Source organism: Hyperoodon ampullatus, assembly GCF_949752795.1.
Source record: "Hyperoodon ampullatus genome assembly, chromosome: 15".
In the NCBI taxonomy this organism is placed as follows: domain Eukaryota; kingdom Metazoa; phylum Chordata; class Mammalia; order Artiodactyla; family Ziphiidae; genus Hyperoodon; species Hyperoodon ampullatus.
The window spans coordinates 6,089,421-6,094,673 of NC_136928.1; positions in this window are offsets into that span (position 1 = coordinate 6,089,421).

A 5,253-nucleotide genomic window follows, 5' to 3' on the forward strand; every position below is an offset into this window, starting at 1 on the left:
ATGTAAACACCACTCAGGATGAGAAAGATCTACGGATGGAGGAGCCAAGATAAAAGCTGTAGAGTGATGTTCAACACTAATCATTAAACCACTATTTCAACTACCCTGCTCCCTTAATTTGTGTAAACACTGAGAAAGGCAACTATTGACATTGTCACAACTATTTATGGAATGCGTCCTCTGAGCCAGGTCCTAAGTTGAGCACACCACTGAGTGCACTTATTGGCAAAATTGTGTAACTCTCTGGGTTTATGCATTCTGTGATTTAATGGGTTGAAAATATTCTTCAGACTAGCCAAGAAACATTTAAAATTCAAAGGCTTCTTGGCAAATCCTGAAAAATAGTCAGCAGGCATCAGAGGAGCATCTAGAGAATGTCATTGACTTTGCCCTTAAATTTGAGTTAAATGTTTGTTTTTTTTTTTTATGGTACGCGGGCCTCTCACTGTTGTGTCCTCTCCTGTTGTGGAGCACAGCCTTTGGACGCACATGCTCAGCAGCCATGGCTCATGGGCCCAGCCGCTCCATGGCATGTGGGATCTTCTCAGACCAGGGCATGAAACCGTGTCCCCTGCTTCGGCAGGCGGATTCTCAACCGCTGCACCACCAGGGAAGCCCTGGAAATGTGGAGTTTTTAAGTGGAATGGTGACACAAGCAAGCAGTTCCTACATAAGATGAAACTGATAATCTATGAGGAGGTGAGACCTGAAAGGAGCTAACTAATATTAGTTAAAATGGACATATGTGATAGAAATGTAAGAAAAAAATGCAGTTACTCCTTGAATAACTAGATGTGGAGTATGAATGATTAAAGTAATATATAATTTATTCAAGGAAACTAAAGAGTCATAAAACTGAAAAATATCTACAAAATAGTATGTGAACATGGGCTAGAACAAAGCAAATATATGGTATATTTGAGAAGACAGGGAATAGGTAATTAATCCCAAGCAAATGGAGTTACATGGGGTATTCCCAACAAAAGTATCACCTTGGAATAATGGATGATCAATATTCCTGGTGGGTGGAAACTAAATAAATTTCAACTTCCTTTTTGCTTGGATTGATGGTTCAAAAGATAAAATCTTTATATTCTTTGAAGGACCTTGAATATCCAGGGAAACATAGGTTACCTTCAGAAGATCTCTAGTTTTTCCTCCACTAAATGTTGAAGAATGTGAAGCCAATTTTAATTTTAGAAGTCAACTTTTATAATCAGTTGGATCATGGCTTAGCTCATGGATAAACTGGCTATATGTGTCATTATGATGACATTGTCATTTTTGAGCATCAGTTACATGTTGGGCACCTTTCAGACACTAGAAGTATAAAGATCTATAAAATACTGTGTACAGCTGAATCAAGAAAAATAAGCCTTCAAAATATTGTGGTTTGATAAATTGTAGTCAGTAAATTTTCTGGTAGTAGATAATAAGTCATTTGATCTCTGTTGCTGTGTCATTGCCTACTAACCAAATCAAAGAGGTCAGTACTTACTCTTCACTTGAAGATTGTGGAATTTTTAAAGGTAATGAAAGGAAGTGAATTAACTACAGAAGGCCGCTAATGATCCTATTTTAATACCAGTGTCAAGAAGTGCCAACAGCAAGTGGTGGACTAGGAAGCTCCAGACCCTTGTTCACACATGGAAACACAAAGTAAACAACAAAATACTAACTGAAGTAGCTTTGTAGGAAATATAGAAACCAGTTACACATTTGTAGTAGCCAAACAAATGTTTAACCAAGGTAAAGTCACACTTATTATGGAAGGAAATTTGGGGCTATCTTTGCTCACCCATATCTTGCCTCTTTCCTGGAAAAGCATGAGGAAGAAGCTGTCGAATTTCCGGTTCTTCCCATGCAATGGAAAAAAAAAGAGTCAAACTTGTTTGCATTGTTCTGGCTTGTCTGCAGCTTACTAAGTGACTAGTCTCTGTTTTTTCTAATAAGGAGCTATGGTGGAAATGGTGGCATAGTTTGGATATCAGGTTGGAGCCCACTGAAAGCAGTGGCAGTCACAATGACATCTAAGAGCTGTAGGGGGACTACAAACCTGTGAACTATTGGGGGCAAGAAATTATGGGCAGAGGAATACAATAGAACATTTAAGAAGCAGAGAAGAAGCAGAGATGAGACTGTTAAGGAATATAAGACATTTAAAGGAAACCATACAACTGGGGATATTGGGTGGGAAAAACACGCACACATGCCCAGGGAACAGGCATGCTTAGAAAGGCCTGAAAACACTATAAGCATTTATACTAGGTTGATTAGTGGAGACCATTCCCTTCACAGAGCCAGCCTGTAAAGACTGGCAGAGGTGGCTGCTTTTTCAAATGCCCAACTATATGTTGTCTACAAGTGACTTGCATCAGATCTAAAGAAACATATCAGTTGAAAGTGGAAGGATGGGAAAAATATTCCATGCAAATAATAACCAAAGGAAGGCAAGAGTGGCTATCCTAATACCAGACACATTGATGTATGGAACAGAATAGAGAACGCAGAAATAAACCCACACAGTTAGGGTCATTAATCTGTGACAAAGGAGGCAAGATTATACAGTGGAGAAAAGACAATCTCTTCAGTAAGTTGTGCTGGGAAAACTGGATAGCTACATGTAAAAGAATGAGATTAGAACTTGTCCTCAACTCATATATAAAAATAAATTCAAAATGGATTAAAGACCTAAATGTAAGACCTAAAACTATAAACATCCTAGAAGAGAACATAGGTAGAACACTCTTTAACATAAATAGTAGCAATATTTTTTGGATCTGTCTCCTAAGACAAAATAAACAAAAGCAAAAATAAACAAATGGGACCTAAACTTAAAAGCTTTTGCACAGCAAAGAAATAATTTACAAAACAAAAGGCAACCTGCTGAATGGGAGAAAATATTTGCAAATGATATGATCAATAAAGAATTAATATAAAAACTTATAAATAGCTTATATAACTCAATATCAAAAAAAAGAACCCAATTAAAATGTGCAGAAGACATGAATAGACATTTTTAAAAGAAGATACATGCATGGCCAACATGCACATGAATAAATGCTCAACATTGCTAATCATCAGAGAAATGTAAATCAAAATTACAATAAGATATCATCTTATGCCTGTCAAAATGGCTACCATCAAAATATCTACAAATAGCAAGTGTTGGTGAGTATGTGAAAAAAGGGAACCCTAGCATGCTGTTGGTAGGATTATAAAATGGTGCAGCCACTATTGAGAACAGTATGGAGCTTCCTCAAAAACCTAAAAATAGAACTACTGTATGATCCAACAATTCCATTCCTGGGTATATATCCAAAGAAAATGAATGCAATAATTCAAAAATATACATGTACCCCAATGTTCATACAGCATTACTTAAAATAGCCAAGATATGGAAGTAAGTGAAGTCTCCATCAACAAATAAATGGATAAAGAAAAAAATACACACACACACACACACACACACACACACAAAATGGAATATTACTCAACCATAAAATGTATGAAATACTGGGCTTCCCTGGTGACACAGTGGGTGAGAGTCCGTCTGCTGATGCAGTGGACACGGGTTCGTGCCCTGGTCCAGGAAGATGCCACATGCCATGGAGCGGCTAGGCCTGTAAGCCATGGCCACTGAGCTTGTGTGTCCAGAGCCTGTGCTCCACAGTGGGAGAGGCCACAACAGTGAGAGGCCTGTGTACCACAAAAAAAAAAAAAAAAAAGTATGAAATTCTGCCATTTGCAACAACATGCGTGGACCTAAAGAGAATTATGCTTCATGAAATAAGACAGAGAAAGACAAATATCTATTTTAACACTTATATGTGGAATTGAAAAAATAAAATGAATGAATATATTAAAACAGAAATAGACTCACAGATATAGAGAATAAACTCATGGTTACAAGTTGGGAGAGGAAAGGGGGGATAGATGAGATACAGGTATGGGATTAAGAGACACAAACTACTATGTACACAATAAATAAGCAACAAGGATATATTGTAGAGCACAGGGAAGTATAACCATTATTTTGTAATAACTTTAAATGGCATATAACCTATAAAAATATTAAATCACTAAGTTGTACATCAGAAACTAATATTCTTAATCAATGATACTTCAATATAAAAAAGTGTACTAGAACAACTGTACCCCAATAGATTGAATAACCTAGATGAAATGGATAAGATCCTAAAAACACATGACCTAAGAATACTGAAGCATGAAGAAATTGAAAATTTGAACAGACCCATAACCAATAAGGATACCGAATGAGTAATGAAAAACATTCCAACAAAGAAAAACCCAAGGGCAGATGGCTTCACTGGTGAATTCTACCAAATATCTAAAGAAAAATTAATACCAATCCTCCTCAAACTCTTCCAAAAAAATTGAAAACAATGGGAGCACTTCTGTACTCATTCTATCAGTCCAGAGTAACCCTGATACTAAAGCCAGACAAAGGTACTACAAGAAAAAATCTACAGACCAGTATCACTGATGAATATTGATGCAAAAAATCAACAAAATTCTAGCAAGCAGAATTTAACAGCACGTTAAAAGGATTACAAACCATGACCAAGTGGGATTTATTCCAGGTCTGCAAGGATGTTTCAACATACAAAAATCAATCAATGTAATACACCACATTAACAGAATGAAGTAAAAAAAAAAAACCACATGATTATCTAAATTGATTAAGAAACAGTATTAAACAAAATTAAATATTCTCATGATAAAAACACTGAACAAGATAGGAATAGAAAGAAATTACCTCAAAATATTAAACAACATAAGTGAAAAGCCCACAGTTAACATCTTATCAACGGTGAAAGAGTGAAAAATTCTCCTGTAAGGAAGAAGGCAAAGATGCCAGATTTTACCTTTTTCTACAACATAGTATTTGAAGTCTCAGCAAGAGCAATTAGGCAAGAAAAATAAATAAAAAGCATCAAAGTTGGAAATGAAGAAGTCACATATTTTCTCTGAGTGCAATTGAAATATTCTTTTTTTTTAAACATCTTTATTGGAGTATAATTGCTTTACAATGGTGTGTTAGTTTCTGCTTTATAACAAAGTGAATCAGTTATACATACAAATATGTACCCATATCTCTTCCCTCTTGCATTTCCCTCCCTCTCACTCTCCCTATCCCACCCCTCCAGGCAGTCACAAAGCACAGAGCTGATCTCCCTGTGCTATGTGGCTGCTTCCCACTAGCTATCTATTTTATGTTTGGTACTGTAT